This window comes from Arachis stenosperma, chromosome 9, assembly GCF_014773155.1.
Source record: "Arachis stenosperma cultivar V10309 chromosome 9, arast.V10309.gnm1.PFL2, whole genome shotgun sequence".
Taxonomy (NCBI): domain Eukaryota; kingdom Viridiplantae; phylum Streptophyta; class Magnoliopsida; order Fabales; family Fabaceae; genus Arachis; species Arachis stenosperma.
The window spans coordinates 96,394,524-96,413,901 of NC_080385.1; the positions used below are offsets into that span (position 1 = coordinate 96,394,524).

Here is a 19,378-nt window from a genome sequence, read left to right on the forward strand (position 1 = left end):
GAATTTGGTTTTCATCTTTGGTCTTTATCGTGATCGTGCAGTGAATTTGGTTTTCACTTTCTGTCGATTCTGTAGCTTTATAATCGGGTGATGAATGTTTCAGAATAATGCGACTTGAGTATTTGTAGAAGATCTGAACAAATTTTATTAAAAGAGAATACAAATATACATGGTTAATTTTCCTAAGTCGGGTGATTTGTAGGTCTTGGCTTGGCGCCACGTTAAAAAACCTTTTTTTTTTCAGGAAAAGGTGTGCGCCTTGTCCAAGATCTTTTATCATCCCTAGCTATAGTACCTTCTTAGGTTGCAGGTGTGCCATGACCTGGGAAGCTCTCGCCCGTCGAGTTCGGAAAGCCTGTAGTAGCCCTTTTCCAGCACTTCTATGACTCGGTATGGTCCTTTCCAATTTGTTGCCAGATTTTCTTCTCCCGGTCGAGTTGTTCTGATGTCGTTTCGTATTAGGATAAGGTCATCCTCAGCAAAGGTCCGTCGTATTACCTTTTGGTTATACCTGGAGGTCATTTGTCGTTTCAACGCCTCTTCCCTTATCCGAGCCCTTTCTCGGATTTCCGGAAGTAAGTCAAGTTCTTCCCTTTGAAGTTGGGAATTAGCTTTTTCGCTAAAGTGGATCACTCTGGGTGACCCTTCTTCGACCTTGATGACAAGTCATCATATACCCATTTTTCAAGCTAATTTCACTTGTTTTAGTAGTCTTTATGTACTTTCTTGCATCCTAAGTAAGTGATTTGGAATGAAAATGCATAACTTCTTTAAATCAAGCAACCACCATTAAATTGATGCAAAATCATGAGGTTTAAGCAAGAATTAATTGATTTTTAATGAATTATAAACCTTATGAGTTTAGAGATACTTTGAGTGGTTGTTTTGGTTTCTTGTAGGTGAAGAAAGGAAGAAAAGAGGAAAAACGTGGCTTAAAGAAAGCGTGGCCCAAGGGAAGAAGAAGTGTGGCGCATGGAAGGGAGGAAGCAAACATTGCCCTCCACAAGGGCACACTGCCCTCCAGGAGAGCAACATTATGAGCCAAACCTTGAAAAGCATCTCTGCCCTGCCCACAACAAGGGCGGAGCACAATTTGATGCTAAGAATCAAAGAGAGCAAAAACTCTGCACTGCCCTCCTCAAGAGCAATATCGGGCTTCAACCAAGAGAAATTCAAAAGGAATTGCTTCATAATGCTTCCTATGGGTTTCGAACCCAAGGACAAGGAAGAAAGGAGTAGCGCTCAAGCACAACAAAATCAAGCAAAAATTAGTTTGCTTTCATTCTCCCTGGATCGAACACAGCACCATGAGGAAGCAAGAAACTAAGCATGACTTTGTTGCCAAGAAAACCAAAGAAAAGAAGTAGCGTGTGCCTCCACCAAGTTTTAAACTTGGGACGTCACCTTTGGCACATTGCCCTGCCCTCCACAAGGGCAGGGCAGCATTTTGTGGTGCACGGCCAGCGCACCAAATGCGCATGCACCAAGGGACTCTCGGCAGCATCAGCACGCACAGGCAGCAGAATCTGGCGCACCAAAAAACTCTGCCCTACCCTCCACAAGGGCAGGGCAGCATCCTGCAGCACCACACACCCAACTCGCACGCAACAAGGGCCGCACGCATCATTTCCTGCCCTGCCCTCCGCAAGGGCAGGGCAGCCTCCTGGGAGCTACTTCTTCATGGGCTGAAATTGGATTAAAAATCCAACTAAATTCAATTCTTCACCAAATCAAAAGCCCATCTAAATTCCAAAATCCAAGAATAGAAAGTGTATAAATAGGAGTTAGTTTGATGTAATGAGGACCTTTCTTTTCACTTTTGAATTGAGAGCTTCTTTTGATTTTGAAATTTTGAGACTTCATTGAGAGCTAGGAACTGAGATTTCAGAGAATTGGGGAGGAGAATTGATCTCTCTTCTTCCTCGTTCTTGATTGAGCACTTTTATTTTTCTTGTTTGAATCTTGAGTGTGAAGAATTGAGGAATTTCTGTCTCAATCTCCATTTAAGATCCCTTTGATTATCTCACTGCATAATTGAATTGAATCCAATTTTCCTTTACTGCTTCCTCTTTAATTTCTTGTTAATTGCTTTGTGAATTTGGATCTGGGAAGGCAATTGAGATCTAGACTTTGCTATCTAGTCTCTGGAGTCCTGAGATCCCATTTTCCTTTTGGTTCTTCTGTGAACCCCTGCTGCAATTCAATTTCATTCCTGTTTGAATTCTAGTTACTTCTAATTCAACTTCTGCTTTATTAATTGTTGCAATTCAATTTCCCTTTGCTTAAATTCTGAATTCCCAATCCTCAAATCCCTTTTTCATTCAAGCAATTTATATTTCTTGCACTTTAAGTTACTGCAATTTACATTTCTTGCACTTTAAGTTTCAGTCATTTAATTTCTTGTTCTTTAAGATTAAGCTCTTTTACTTTCAGTTTTCTTTAATTTCTGCAATTCTTCCCTTCCCCTTTACATTTTCTGTCATTTACTTACTGTTGGATACAAAACCACTCAACCAATACTTGATTAGCTTGACTAAATCAACCACTGAACTAAAATTGCTTAATCCTTCAATCCCTGTGGGATCGACCTCATTCATGTGAGTTATTATTACTTGATGCGACCCGGTACACTTGCCGGTGAGTTTTGTGTTGGATCGTTTGCCACACATCAAGTTTTTGGCGCCGTTGCCGGGGATTGAAATAGATTGACAATGATTAAGTGAAGTGGAGATCTAGATCAAGCACTTTTTCTTTATTTTTAACTAACACACTAACTGTTTGAGAATTTGCCTCTATCAACTCACTAACTGTTTGAGAGTTTATCTCAACTAACTGCACTCAATTCTCAAGAGTGCTGCTGTTTGTTCCTCCTGATTGTTAGCGTGCCACAGGAAAGGAAGTATCTACAAACGAAGAGTATCATGACATGAAGCCACCACTCATTACATTAATCAAGAACAATTGTTCTTATGATGGAAATCCATTGGAAGATCCTCAACAGCACGTATCCACTTTTCTGAAGACTTGTGATGCTGTCAAAACTGATGGTCTAGATCATGACACTTATAAGATCTTGTTATTCCCTTTCTCATTAAAGGGTGAAGCTGCACAATGGTTTGAAACTTTTCCCCAAGGAAGTATTACTAGTTGGGATGATTTGGTCACCAAATTTCTGGCCAAATTCTCCTCATCCAGACAGATCATCAAACTGAAAGAGGGGGAACATCTATTCACACAAGGAGAAGAAGAACCACTCTTCAAGGCATGGGAAAGATACAAGAAAGCAACTGATAAAGTGGGTTTCTGAGCTTTTTATGAAGGACTAACCCCGGAAACAAGAAAAGCAGTGGACTACTTCTCAGATGGCCTACTCAAAGCAACAACAACTGCCCAAGGAATTGCAAATTTCAATAACAAAGGAGTCAGCAACCAACACTCATTCGAGAAACCACAGAATGCTATTTCAGAAAAAGAAGTGATGAATCTTGAAGGAATGAATGCATTCATGAACCTGAACAAACAAAGGCACCATCAAACATAGCAACACCTGGAGCTGAGAGATAGAAAAGTTGATTGCCTGCAGTCTGCTGCAGTGAATGCCCAATTTCCACCATGGAGGCCCCATTCTTATCTAAGAATGGGGGAGTCTCAACATCAAGAACAAGGAAGTTTCAACCAGGGCAAATCCATGACCACAAACAACCAACATCACTCATCCACCAATGCCAATCAAAGCCAATACTCACAAAACATACACTCCCAGACTCATTCCAACTGGAGAAGGATCGAGTACCAAATTCACGAACCAAGGAACTTTAATTACAACAACCCCAACTTCACAAACCAACAAAAACACCATTATGGTAACAATAACCATTACATGCCACCACAACACCCACCCTTCCAACCTTTAACATCTCACAACCGACCAATCTCACAAGACTCTCAAAGGATCACTAACTTGGAGATCTTAATAGAGAGAATGATGAAACACCAAGAGGAGATGACAAAGAACCAAGAGATGTTAATCAGAAGAATTGAGGAGCAGATAGCTCAACTGGCGAAGCACTTTGCAGAAATGGGTGAGAAGAAGGCAAATACTCTCCCCAGAGCCACTGAAGACAAACCAACTAACAACGAAGATGCTACAAAGAAGGAAGGATGGAAGAGGATCATAAAAGAAAGTAAGAAAACCTTGGACAAAGAAAGTACCAGCCAAGAAAAACACAACAAGGAATTCTTACAAGGAGAGACAGAGGATAGAATTAAAGAAAAGCAAAAAATCCCCACTGAAAAATTTTCACTAGGGGACAGAGTAATGATAAACATTCAAACCATGAAGGTGTCCCCACAGTTGTCTGATCACTACATTGTGACTAAGATCCTTCCACAGGAATTCATAGAGGTCATCAAAGAGGAAACCGGAAGGAAGTTCACAGTGAAGAAAGACAAGCTAAGGCACTATGATTTTCAACTTTCCTGATCAGCAGAATGGAAAATGTCAAGCTAGTGACAATAAAGAAGCGCTTCTTGGGAGGCAACCCAACCTAAGGTAGTTCTCTTTTCATAGCTTTTTCAATAAAAATGTTGAATAATTGGTATGCATTGCAAGGAGCTAAGTTTGGTGTTGCACACCAAAACAACTTAAGGGAGAATGAAAGATTCTAAGTTTGGTGTTCCACCAAAATCTCATTTAAAAGCACATTCTCACTTCCTGCACAATACTGGCTCTAAGCAATCAGACAAATTATGCAACTACTCAACTACTTTCTAGTCTTAATTCCATAACCTTTAGCAAGGACACAAGGTTTCACATATGGTTAAGTTGATGCATGAAAACAAGTGGCAAGGGACTAAGTTTGGTGTTCATACACCAAAGTAAGTTCAAAAAGCCATAATGATTTTTAGACTAACCAATTGCACAAAGGCTTGAGAAGCAAGCAACCTTTGAGAACTATGCAGGACAAGAGCCAATCATTGAAGAAATTGTGCATCTTAACTCAAAGAAAACGCAACAGAAGGAAGAATCAAAGGGCTGCAACTTCAAAAGTTGTATCTAAACTTAATCCTTGCTGCTATGAATTATTTTGAACATGGAAACCATTATATGTCCTGCTAAACTGTTTATCTAGTTACAAGTGAAGTTGTTTGATTAAGTATGCTGATCTGCATAATGCTTGTCATTCATCACTTAGCTTGAGTTTTGTTTTGTTTCCCATATGCTTGAATAAAAGAGAATTGTTTGAATTAGAAAGTAAATATCCAATGTTGCATAAGTTAGAATGGAAGTTAATGGTGGTGTATATGTTTGGTTAAATGCATAACTCATAAAATAATTGCTGCATAATGTCATTTTCATTGAAGTGTGAGCTAGCTTGCTATTATAAAGGTTCTTATCAGTAAAGAAAAAGCCCTTGAGAACAAAAATAAAATAGAAAGAAAAGGAAGAAGAAAAAGCCAATGTGGCAAGAAAAACAAAGAATAAAGGCTGGACACCAATAGCTTGGACCCTAGGACACATGCCTGTGGTGTTCTTGTACTAGGATATGCTTGGATAAGTAAATTCTGAGGGGTATTTCAAAACCCGGTCACTTAGATCAACTGATTTGGGATGGCCAATTGAAAGTCCATAATAAAGAGCAACCTAGATACAGAACATTTAGTTATCCAAAGAGATGCTGGGCATCAATGATCCTAGGAAGGAATAGTGAGCCATGTGTCTGTGGTGGAAGGATGTTGAGTAAAAAAAAAATAAAGCCAAAGGCTACTACTACAACATTGGACACCAAGCCTTCAAAGAATAATAAGCTTGATAAGCAACATGAGAAAAGAAAAGTTAGCAAGGGAGCAAAGAAAGAATAAACCTTATAACAGCAAGTTTAGTAAGCCTTTGAGGAAAAATGTATATTATGTAACAGCAACAATAATTGAGTTATCATTGTCTACATAAAAAAACTCCATGAATCAAGTTCTGCTATATGCCTAATAAGGATATGTTTTCTTTTCTTGTTCATTTCATTTTCTCTTAGTTTTGATGCTTGCTTGGGGACAAGCAAGAATTAAGTTTGGTGTTGTGATGATAGGTCATCATATACCCATTTTTCAAGCTAATTTCACTTGTTTTAGTAGTCTTTATGCACTTTCTTGCATCCTAAGTAAGTGATTTGGAATGAAAATGCATAACTTCTTTAAATCAAGCAACCACCATTAAATTGATGCTAAATCATGAGGTTTAAGCAAGAATTAATTGATTTTTAATGAATTATAAACCTTATGAGTTTAGAGATACTTTGAGTGGTTGTTTTGGTTTCTTGTAGGTGAAGAAAGGAAGAAAAGAGGAAAAACGTGGCTTAAAGAAAGCGTGGCCCAAGGGAAGAAGAAGTGTGGCGCATGGAAGGGAGGAAGCAAACATTGCCCTCCACAAGGGCACACTGCCCTCCAGGAGAGCAACATTATGAGCCAAACCTTGAAAAGCATCTCTGCCCTGCCCACAACAAGAGCGGAGCACAATTTGATGCTAAGAATCAAAGAGAGCAAAAACTCTGCCCTGCCCTCTTCAAGAGCAATATCGGGCTTCATCCAAGAGAAATTCAAAAGGAATTGCTTCATAATGCTTCCTATGGGTTTCGAACCCAAGGACAAGGAGGAAAGGAGTAGCGCTCAAGCACAACAAAGTTAAGCAAAAATTAGTTTGCTTTCATTCTCCCTGGATCGAACACGGCACCATGAGGAAGCAAGAAACTAAGCATGACTTTGTTGCCAAGAAAACCAAAGAAAAGAAGTAGCGTGTGCCTCCACCAAGTTTCGAACTTGGGACGTCACCTTTGGCACATTGCCCTGCCCTCCACAAGGGCAGGGCAGCATTTTGTGGTGCACGGCCAGCGCACCAAACGCGCACGCACCAAGAGACTCTCGGCAGCATTAGCACGCACGGGCAGCAGAATCTGGCGCACCAAAAAACTCTGCCCTGCCCTCCACAAGGGCAGGGCAGCATCCTGTAGCACCACACACCCAACTCGCACGCAACAAGGGCCGCACGCATCATTTCCTGCCCTGCCCTCCGCAAGGGCAGGGCAGCCTCCTGGGAGCTACTTCTTCATGGGCTGAAATTGGATTAAAAATCCAATTAAATTCAATTCTTCACCAAATCAAAAGCCCATCTAAATTCCAAAATCCAAGAATAGAAAGTGTATAAATAGGAGTTAGTTTGATGTAATGAGGACCTTTCTTTTCACTTTTGAATTGAGAGCTTCTTTTGATTTTGAAATTTTGAGACTTCATTGAGAGCTAGGAACTGAGATTTCAGAGAATTGGGGAGGAGAATTGATCTCTCTTCTTCCTCGTTCTTGATTGAGCACTTTTATTTTTCTTGTTTGAATCTTGAGTGTGAAGAATTGAGGAATTTCTGTCTCAATCTCCATTTAAGATCCCTTTGATTATCTCACTGCATAATTGAATTGAATCCAATTTTCCTTTACTGCTTCCTCTTTAATTTCTTGTTAATTGCTTTGTGAATTTGGATCTGGGAAGGCAATTGAGATCTAGACTTTGCTATCTAGTCTCTGGAGTCCTGAGATCCCATTTTCCTTTTGGTTCTTCTGTGAACCCCTGCTGCAATTCAATTTCATTCCTGTTTGAATTCTAGTTACTTCTAATTCAACTTCTGCTTTATTAATTGTTGCAATTCAATTTCCCTTTGCTTAAATTCTGAATTCCCAATCCTCAAATCCCTTTTTCATTCAAGCAATTTATATTTCTTGCACTTTAAGTTACTGCAATTTACATTTCTTGCACTTTAAGTTTCAGTCATTTAATTTCTTGTTCTTTAAGATTAAGCTCTTTTACTTTCAGTTTTCTATAATTTCTGTAATTCTTCCCTTCCCCTTTACATTTTCTGTCATTTACTTACTGTTGGATACAAAACCACTCAACCAATACTTGATTCGCTTGACTAAATCAACCACTGAACTAAAATTGCTTAATCCTTCAATCCCTGTGGGATCGACCTCACTCATGTGAGTTATTATTACTTGATACGACCCGGTACACTTGCCGGTGAGTTTTGTCTTGGATCGTTTTCCACACATCATCTGAGTATCTGTGAGGCTCCATGAGAGCCCTCTGTCAAGCTACTGACATTAAAGAAGCGCTTGTTGGGAGGCAACCCAATGTTATATTTAATCTATTTTCCTTTGTTATTTTATGTTTTCTGTAGGTTGATGATCATGGCAAGTAACAAAATCAATTGAAAAAGCAACAACAGAATGAAAAATAGAAAGAAAAATAGCACACCCTGAAGGAAGACCTTGCTGGCATTTAAACGCCAGTAAGGGCAGCAAATGGGCGTTTAACGCCCAGTCTGGCACCATTCTAGGCATTTAACGCCAGAAAGGGGCACCAGACTGGCGTTAAATGCCAGAAATGGGCACCAGCCCGGCATTTAACGCCAGAATTGGCATAAAGAGCATTTTTGCTCGCCACTTAGTGCAGGGATGAATTTTCCTTGACACCTCAGGATCTGTGGACCCCACAGGATCCCCACCTACCCCACCACCCTCTCTCTTCTTCACCCATTCACCAATCACCTCAACACCTCTTCCCCAAAAACCCCTCACCTATCAAATCCCACTATTCTCTTCACCCCTCTCTCTACCCCTATATAAACCCATCTTCACTCCTTCATTTTCACACAACCTAAACACTACTTCTCCCCCTTTGGCCGAACCACAAAGCCATCTCCATCTCCTCTATTTCTTCTTCTTCTACTCTCTTCTTTCTTCTTTTGCTCGAGAACGAGCAAACTTTTAAGTTTGGTGTGGTAAAAGCATTGCTTTTTGTTTTTCCATAACCATTTATGGCATCCAAGGCTGGAGAAACCTCTAGAAAGAGGAAAGGAAAGGCAAAAGCTTCCACCTCCGAGTCATAGGAGATGGAGAGATTTATCTCAAGGGTGCATCAAGACCACTTCTATGAAGTTGTGGCCATGAAGAAGGTGATCCCCGAGGTTCCTTTCAAACTCAAAAAGAGTGAATATCCGGAGATCCGACATGAGATTCGAATAAGAGGTTGGGAAGTTCTTACCAACCCCATTCAACAAGTCGGAATCTTAATGGTTCAAGAGTTCTATGCCAATGCATGGATCACTAAGAATCATGATCAAAGTGTGAACCCAAACCCAAATAATTGGCTTACAATAGTTCGGGGGAAATACTTAGATTTTAGTCCGGAAAATGTAAGGTTGGCATTCAACTTGCCCATGATGCAAGGAGATGAACACCCTTACACTACAAGGGTCAACTTTGATCAAAGGTTGGACCAAGTCCTCATAGACATTTGTGAAGAGGGCGCTCAATGGAAGAGAGATTCAAGAGGAAAGCCGGTTTAACTGAGAAGGCATGACTACAAGCCCATGGCTAGGGAATGGTTGGAGTTTATCCAACGCTCAATCATTCCCACTAGCAACCGGTCCGAAGTTACTATAGACCGGGCTATCATGATTCATAGCATCATGATTAGAGAGGAAGTAGAAGTTCATGAGGTCATATCCCAAGAACTTTATAAGGTGGCGGACAAGTCCTCTACCTTGGCAAGGTTAGCCTTCCCTCTTCTCATTTGTCACCTCTGTTATTCGGTTGGAGTTGACATAGAGGGAGACATCCTCATTGATGAGGACAAGCCCATCACTAAGAAAAGGATGGAGCAAACAAGAGATCCCACTCATCGTGAAATTCCTGAGATGCCTCAAGGGATGCACTTTCCTCCACAAAACTATTGGGAGCAAATCAACACCTCTCTAGGAAAATTAAGTTCCAACATGGGACAACTAAGGGTGGAGCACCAAGAACATTCCATCCTCCTCCATGAAATTAGAGAAGATCAAAGAATCATGAGAGAGGAACAACAAAGGAAAGGAAGAGACATTGAGGAGTTCAAGCACTCCATAAGATCTTCAAGAGGAAGAAGAAGCCGCCATCACTAAGGTGGACCCATTCTTTAATTTCCTTGTTCTTTATTTTCTTGTTTTTTGAATTTTCATGCTTATGTTTATCTATGTTTGTGTCTTATGATCACTAGTGTCTTAGTGTGTATGCCTTAAAGTTATGAATGTCCTATGAATCCATCACCTTTCTTAAATAAAAAAATGTTCTTAATTGAAAAGAGAAGAATTGCATGAATTCTGAATTTTATAACAGATTAATTATTTTGATGTGGTGGCAATGCTTTTGTTTTCTGAATGTATGCTTAAACAGTGCATATGTCTTTTGAATTTGTTGTTCATGAATGTTGGCTCTTGAAAGAATGATGAAAAAGGAGACATGTTACTGAGGATCTGAAAAATCATAAAAATGGTTCTTGAAGCAAGAAAAAGCAGTGAATATTCAAAAAAAGAGAAAAGAGAAAACGAAAAAAAAGGAAAAAAGGAAAAAAATAATGAAGTTGTGATTCAAGGCAAAAAGAGTGTGCTTAAGAACCCTGGACACCTCTAATTGGGGGTCTCTAGCAAAGCTGAGTCACAATCTGAAAAGGTTCACCCAATTATGTGTCTGTGGCATGTATGCATCCGGTGGTAATACTGGAAGACAGAGTGCTTTGGGCCATGTCCAAGACTCATAAAGAAGCTGTGTTCAAGAATCATCATACTTAACTAGGAGAATCAATAACACTATCTGGATTCTGAGTTCCTATAGAAGCCAATCATTCTGAATTTCAAAGGATAGAGTGAGATGCCAAAACTATTCAGAGGCAAAAGGCTAAAAGCCCCGCTCATCTAATTAATAATGATCTTCATAGATGTTTTTGGAATTCATTTCATATTCTCTTCTTTTTATCTTATTTGATTTTCAGTTGCTTGGGGACAAGCAACAATTTAAGTTTGGTGTTGTGACGAGCGGATAATTTATATGCTTTTTGGTATTGTTTTTAGTATGTTTTTAGTATGTTTTAGTTAGTTTTTGTTATATTTTTATTAGTTTTTAGTTAAAATTCACTTTTCTGGACTTTACTATGAGTTTGTGTGTTTTTCTGTGATTTCAGGTATTTTCTGGCTGAAATTGAGGGACCTGAGCAAAAATCTGATTCAGAGGCTAAAAAGGACTGCAGATGCTGTTGGATTCTGACCTCCCTTCACTCAAAGTGATTTTCTGGAGCTACAGAAGCCCAATTGGCGCGCTCTCAATTGCGTTGGAAATTAGACATCCTAGGCTTTCTAGCAATGTATAATAGTCCATACTTTGCCCGAGATTTGTTGGCCCAAACCGGCGTTCCAAATCAGCTCAAAACTGCCCGGCGTTAAACGCCGGAACTGGCACAAGAATGGGAGTTAAACGCCCAAACTGGCACAAAAGCTGGCGTTTAACTCCAAGAAAAGTCTCTACACATGAAAGCTTCAATGCTCAGCCCAAGCACACACCAAGTGGGCCCGGAAGTGGATTTTTATGTCATTTACTCATCTTTGTAAACCCTAGGCTACTAGTTCTCTACAAATAGGACCTTTTACTATTGTATTCGAATCGTTTGATCATTTTTCGATCTTAGGATCATCTTTGGACGCCTAGTTCTTAGATTATTGGGAGGCTGGCCATTCGGCCATGCCTAGACCTTGTTCTTATGTATTTTCAACGGTGGAGTTTCTACACACCATAAATTAAGGTGTGGAGCTCTGCTATACCTCGAGTATTAATGCAATTACTATTGTTCTTCTATTCAATTTAGCTTGTTCTTGTTCTAAGATATCACTTGTTCCTCAACTTGATGAATGTGATGATCCTTGACACTCATCATCATTCTCACCTATGAACGTGTGTCTGACAACCACCTCCGTTCTACCTTAGTTTGAGTGGATATCTCTTGGATCCCTTAATCAGAATCTTCGTGGTATAAGCTAGAATTGATAGCGGCATTCAAGAGAATCCGGAAGGTCTAAACCTTGTCTGTGGTATTCTGAGTAGGATTCAATGATTGAATGACTGTGACGAGATTCAAACTCCTGAAGGCTGGTGGTGCACGAAATTGTGATCACTACTTTGTCCATATTCAAATAATCCCCGGTAATGGCTCCAAAGACTTGGTGCTCAATACCATGGCATTACACAACTTCGCACAACTAACCAGCAAGTGCACTGGGTCGTCCAAGTAATACCTTACGTGAGTAAGGGTCGATCCCACGGAGATTGGTGGTATGAAGCAAGCTATGGTCACCTTGTAAATCTCAGTCAGGCAGACTCAAATGGGTATAGTGATAAACGAATAAAGCATAAAGATAAAGATAGAGATACTTATGTATATCATTGGTGAGAGCTTCAGATAAGCGCATGAAGATGCCTTCCCTTCCGTCTCTCTGCTTTCCTACTGTCTTCATCTAATCCTTCTTACTCCTTTCCATGGAAAGCTTATGCAAGGGTTTCACCGTTGTCAGTGGCTACCTCCCATCCTCTCATTGGAAATGTTCAACGCACCCTGTCACGGCATGGCTATCCATCTGTCGGTTCTCAATCAGGCCGGAATAGAATCCAGTGATTCTTTTGCGTCTGTCACTAACGCCCCGCCCTCAGGAGTTTGAAGCACGTCACAGTCATTCAATCATTGAATCCTACTCAGAATACCATAGACAAGGTTAGACCTTCCGGATTCTCTTGAATGCCGCCATCAGTTCTTGCATATACCACGAAGACTCCGGTTAAAGAATCCAAGAGATATTCACTAGAGCTTTGATTGCTTGTAGAACAAGAGTGGTTGTCAGTCACTTTCTTCATGAGTGAGAATGATGATGAGCGTCACAGATCATCACCTTCATCAAGTTGAAGAACAAGTGATATCTTGGACAAAGAACAAGCGGAATTGAATAGAAGAACAATAGTAATTGCATTAATACTCGAGGTACAGCAGAGCTCCACACCTTAATCTATGGTGTGTAGAAACTCCACCGTTGAAAATACATAAGAACAAAGTCTAGGCATGGCCGAATGGCCAGCCTCCCAAAGAGGGTTCAATCATAAAAACATGATCAAAAGATCTCAGATTGAAAGATCTTTAAAATACTTATAGAAAACTAGTAGCCTAAGGTGTACAAAGATGGGTAAATGACATAAAAATCCACTTCTGGGCCCACTTGGTGTGTGCTTGGGCTGAGCAAATGAAGCATTTTCGTGTAGAGACTCTCCTTGGAGTTAAACACCAGCTTTTATGCCAGTTTGGGCGTTTAACTCCCATTTAGGTACTAGTTCCGGCGTTTAACGCTGGAATTCCTGAGGGTGACTTTGAACGCCGGTTTGGGCCATCAAATCTTGAGCAAAGTATGGACTATCATATATTGCTGGAAAGCCCAGGATGTCTACTTTCCAACGCCGTTGAGAGCGTGCCAATTGGGCTTCTGTAGCTCCAGAAAATCCACTTCGAGTGCACGGAGGTCAGAATCCAACAGCATCTGCAGTCCTTTTGAGTCTCTGGATCAGATTTTTGCTCAGATCCCTCAATTTTAGCCAGAAAATACCTGAAATCACAGAAAAACACACAAACTCATAGTAAAGTCCAGAAAAGTGAATTTTAACTAAAAACTAATAAAAATATACTAAAAACTAACTAGATCATACTAAAAACATACTAAAAACAATGCCAAAAAGTGTACAAATTATCCGCTCATCACAACACCAAACTTAAATTGTTGCTTGTCCCCAAGCAACTGAAGATCAAATAAGATAAAAAGAAGAGAATATGCAATGAACTCCAAAAACATCTATGAAGATCAGTATTAATTAGATGAGCGGGGCTTTTAGCTTTTTGCCTCTGAATAGTTTTGGCATCTCACTCTATCCTTTGGAATTCAGAATGATTGGCTTCTTTAGGAACTCAGAATCCAGATAGTGTTATTGATTCTCCTAGTTAAGTATGATGATTCTTGAACACAGCTACTTTATGAGTCTTGGCCGTGGCCCAAAGCACCCTGTCTTCCAGTATTACCACCGGATACATACATGCCACAGACACATAATTGGGTGAACCTTTTTAGATTGTGACTCAGCTTTGCTAGAGTCCCCAACTAGAGGTGTCCAGGGTTCTTAAGCACACTCTTATTGCCTTGGATCACAACTTTATTTCTTTCTTTTTCTTTCTCTTTTTTTTTTTTCGTTTGCTTCCTCCTTTTTTTTTTCGTTTTCTTCTTCTTTTTTTTTTTGTATTCACTGCTTTTTCTTGCTTCAAGAATCATTTTTATGATTTTTCAGATCCTCAGTAACATGTCTCTTTTTTCATCATTCTTTCAAGAGCCAACATTCATGAACCACAAATTCAAAAGACATATGCACTGTTTAAGCATACATTCAGAAGACAAAAGTGTTGCCACCACTTCAAAATAATTAAACTGTTATAAAATTCAAAATTCATGCAATTCTTCTCCTTTTCAATTAAGAACATTGTTAATTTAAGAAAGGTGATGGATTCATAGGACATTCATAACTTTAAGGCATAGACACTAAGACACTAATGATCATAAGACACAAACATGGATAAACATAAAGCACAATTTTCGAAAAACAAGAAAACATAGAACAAGGAGATTAAAGAACGGGTCCACCTTAGTGATGGCGGCTTGTTCTTCCTCTTGAAGGTCTTATGGAGTGCTTGAGCTCCTCAATGTCTCTTCCTTGTCTTTGTTGTTCCTCTCTCATGATTCTTTGATCTTCTCTAATTTCATGGAGGAGAATGGAGTGTTCTTGGTGCTCCACCCTTAGTTGTCCCATGTTGGAACTCAATTCTCCTAGGGAGGTGTTTAGTTGCTCCCAATAGTCTTGTGGAGGAAAGTGCATCCCTTGAGGTATCTCAGGGATCTCATGATGAGAGGGGTCTCTTGTGTGCTCCATCCTTTTCTTGGTGATGGGCTTGTCCTCATCAATGGGGTATCTCCTTCTATGTCAACTCCAACTGAATAACAGAGGTGACAAATGAGATGAGGAAAGGCTAGCCTTGCCAAGGTGGAAGACTTGTCCGCCACTTTATAGAGTTCTTGGGCTATAACCTCATGAACTTCCACTTCTTCTCCAATCATGATGCTATGAATCATGATGGCCCGGTCTAGAGTAACTTCGGACCGGTTGCTAGTGGGAATGATTGAGCGTTGGATAAACTCCAACAATCCTCTAGCTACGGGCTTGAGGTCATGCCTTCTCAGTTGAACCGGCTTGCCTCTTGAATCTCTCTTCCATTGTGCGCCCTCTTCACATATGACTGTGAGGACTTGGTCCAACCTTTGATCAAAGTTGACCCTTCTAGTGTAAGGATGTTCATCTCCTTGCATCATGGGCAAGTTGAATGCTAACCTTACATTTTCCGGACTAAAATCCAAGTATTTCCCCCGAACCATAGTAAGATAATTCTTTGGATCCGGGTTCACACTTTGATCATGGTTCTTGGTGATCCATGCATTGGCATAGAACTCTTGAACCATCAAGATTCCGACTTGTTGAATGGGGTTGGTAAGCACTTCCTAACCTCTTCTTCGGATCTCATGGCGGATCTCCGGATATTCACCCTTTTTGAGTAAAAAGGGGACCTCGGGGATCACCTTCTTCAAGGCCACAACATCATAGAAGTGGTCTTGATGCACCCTTGAGATGAATCTATCCATCTCCCATGACTCGGAGGTGGAAGCTTTTGCCTTCCCTTTTCTCTTTCTAGAGGTTTCTCCGGCCTTGGATGCCATAAATGGTTATGGAAAAACGAAAAAGCAACGCTTTTACCACACCAAACTTAAAGGTTTGCTCGTCCTCGAGCAAAAGAAGGAAGAAGAGAGTAGAAGAAGAAGAAATGAGGAAGAAGGGAATGGCTTAGTGTATTCGGCCAAAGAGGGGGAGAAGTGTTCTTAAGGTTGTGTGAAAATGAAGGAGTTAAGAAGGGTTTATATAGGAGAGGAGGGAGATGGGGTTCGGCCATTATGGGTGGGTTTGGGAGGGAAAGTGGTTTGAATTTGAAGGGTGAGGTTGGTGGGGTTTTATGAAGGATGGATTTGAGTGGTGAAGAGAAAGATGGGATTTGATAGGTGAAGGGGTTTTGGGGAAGAGGTAATGAGGTGATTGGTGAATTGGGGAAGAAGAGAGAGAGTGGTGGTGGGGTTGGTGGGGGTCCTGTGGGGTCCACAGATCCTGTGGTGTCAAGGAAAAGTCATCCCTGCACCAAATGTTGCTCAAAATCACGTTTTGAGCCATTTCTGGCGTTAAACGCCGGGCTGGTGCCCATTCCTGGCGTTTAACGCCAGGTTCTTGCCCTTTTCTGGCGTTTAATGCCAGTCTGGTGCCCCTTTCTGGCGTTAAATGCCCAGAATGGTGCCAGACTGGGCGTTAAACGCCCAACTGCTAGCCTTACTGGCGTTTAAACGCCAGTGAATTCTTCCTCCAGGGTGTGCTATTTTTCTTCCTGTTTTTCATTCTGTTTTTGCTTTTTCAATGGATTTTGTGACTTCTTATGATCATCAACCTACAAAAAACATAAAATAACAAAAGAAAATATATAAAATATAATCATTGGGTTGCCTCCCAACAAGCGCTTCTTTAATGTCAGTAGCTTGACAGAGGGCTCTCATGGAGCCTCACAGGTACTCAGAGCAATGTTGGAACCTCCCAACACCAAACTTAGAGTTTGAATGTGGGGGTTCAACACCAAACTTAGAGTTTGGTTGTGGCCTCCCAACACCAAACTTAGAGTTTGACTGTGGGGGCTCTGTTTGTCTCTGATTTGAGAGAAGCTCTTCATGCTTCCTCTCCATGGTGACAGAGGGATATCCTTGAGCCTTAAACACAGAGGATTCTTCATTCACTTGAATGATCAGTTCACCTCCATCAACATCAATCACAGCCTTTGTTGTGGCTAGGAAGGGTCTGCCAAGGATGATAGATTCATCCATGCACTTCCCAGTCTCTAGGACTATGAAATCAGTAGGGATGTAATGGTCTTCAATCTTCACCAAAACATCCTCTACAAGTCCATGAGCTTGTTTTCTTGAGTTGTCTGCCATCTCCAGTGAGATTCTTGCAGCTTGTACCTCAAAGATCCCTAGCTTCTCCATTACAGAGAGAGGCATGAGGTTTACACTTGACCCTAAGTCACACAGAGCCTTCTTGAAGGTCATGGTGCCTATGGTACAAGGTATTGAAAACTTCCCAGGATCTTGTTTCTTTTGAGGTAATTTCTGCCTAGACAAGTCATCCAGTTCTTTGGTGAGCAAAGGGGGTTCATCCTCCCAAGTCTCATTTCCAAATAACTTGTCATTTAGCTTCATGATTGCTCCAAGGTATTTAGCAACTTGTTCTTCAGTGACATACTCATCCTCTTCAGAGGAAGAATACTCATCAGAGCTCATGAAAGGCAGAAGTAAGTCCAATGGAATCTCTATGGTCTCATTTTGAGCCTCAGATTCCCATGGTTCCTCATTGGGGAACTCTTTGGAGGCTAGTGCACGCCCATTGAGGCCTTCCTCAGTGGCGTCCACTTCCTCTTCTTCCTCTCCAAATTCGGCCATGTTGATGGCCTTGCACTCTCCTTTTGGATTTTCTTCTGTATTGCTTGGAAGAGTACTTGGAGGGAGTTCAGTAATTTTCTTACTCAGCTGTCCCACTTGTGCCTCCAAATTCCTAATGGAGGACCTTGTTTCAGTCATGAAACTTTGAGTGGTTTTGATTAGATCAGAGACCATGGTTGCTAAGTCAGAGGGGTTCTGCTTAGAGTTCTCTGTCTGTTGCTGAGAAGATGATGGAAAAGGCTTGCCATTGCTAAACCTGTTTCTTCCACCATTGTTGTTGTTGAAACCTTGTTGAGGTCTCTCTTGATTCTTCCATGAGAAATTTGGGTGATTTCTCCATGAAGAATTATAGGTGTTTCCATAGGGTTCCCCTAGGTAATTCACCTCTTCCATTGAAGGGTTCTCAGGATCATAAGCTTCTTCCTCAGATGAAGCATCCTTAGTACTGCCAGGTGCATTTTGCATTCCAGACAGACTTTGAGAAATCAAATTGACTTGTTGAGTCAATATCTTGTTCTGAGCCAGTATGGCATTCAGAGCATCAATCTCAAGAACTCCTTTCTTCTGACCAGTCCCATGGTTCACAGGATTCCTTTCAGAAGTGTACATGAATTGGTTATTTGCAACCATTTCAATGAGTTCCTGAGCCTCTGTAGGCGTCTTCTTCATATGAAGAGATCCTCCAGCAGAGCTATCCAAGGACATCTTGGATAATTCAGAGAGACCATCATAGAAAATACCTATGATGCTCCATTCAGAAAGCATGTCTGAGGGACATTTTCTGATTAATTGTTTGTATCTTTCCCAAGCTTCATAGAGGGATTCTCCATCCTTCTGTCTGAAGGTTTGGACTTCCACTCTAAGCTTACTCCATTTTTGAGGTGGAAAGAACTTTGCCAAGAAGGCATTGACTAGCTTTTCCCAAGAGTCCAGGCTTTCTTTAGGTTGAGAGTCCAACCATATTCTAGCTCTGTCTCTTATAGCAAAAGAGAATAGCATCAGTCTGTAGATCTCAGAGTCAACCCCATTAGTCTTGACTGTGTCACAGATTTTCAAGAATTCAGCTAAGAACTGATGAGGATCTTCCATTGGAAGTCCATGGAACTTGCAATTCTGTTGCATTAGAGATACTAATTGAGGCTTAAGCTCAAAGTTGTTTGCTCCAATGGCAGGGATAGAGATGCTTCTCCCATAGAAGTCGGGAGTAGGTGCAGTAAAGTCACCCAGCACCTTCCTTGCATTGTTGGCATTGTTGTTGTTTTCGGCTGCCATGGGTTCTTCTTCTTTGAAGAATTCGGTCAGGTTTTCAACAAAGAGTTGTCCCTTAGCTTCTCTTAGCTTTCGCTTCAAGGTCCTTTCAGGTTCAGGGTCAGCTTCAACAAGAATGCCTTTGTCTCTGCTCCTGCTCATATGAAAGAGAAGAGAACAAGAAAATGTGGAATCCTCTATGTCACAGTATAGAGATTCCTTGAGGTGTCAGAGGAAACGAAAAATAGAAGAAGGAAGTAGAAGAATTCGAACTTGATTAGATAGAGTTCGAGTTGTGCATTAAGAAGGAGTAGTACTCCATAAATAGAAGGATGTGGGAGGAAGGAAGAGAATTTTCGAAAATTAATTAGAAAGATGTCAAAAACATTTTAAAAATTGATTGATAATTTTCGAAAATTCAAAGTGGAAAAGAAATCAAGTGATTTTTGAAAAAGATTTTGAAATTAGAAGTTAAAAAGATTTGATTGAAAACTTATTTTGAAAAAGATGTGATTAAAAAGATATGATTGAAAAGATTTGATTTGAAAACAATTTTAAAAGATATGTTTTGAAAACAATTTTTAAAAGATTTGATTTTGAAAATTAATGACTTGCCTAACAAGA

General features: G+C 40.5%; 1 non-coding gene across 1 annotated transcript; it reads left to right on the forward strand.

Annotated features, from left to right (window-relative positions):
* The first annotated feature begins 18,265 nt into the window (after positions 1–18,265).
* Positions 18,266–18,373, forward strand: LOC130952450 (small nucleolar RNA R71). Its single transcript, XR_009074630.1, has one exon. It is a non-coding gene; the product is annotated as a small nucleolar RNA R71 (small nucleolar RNA).
* Positions 18,374–19,378: the final 1,005 nt, after the last annotated feature.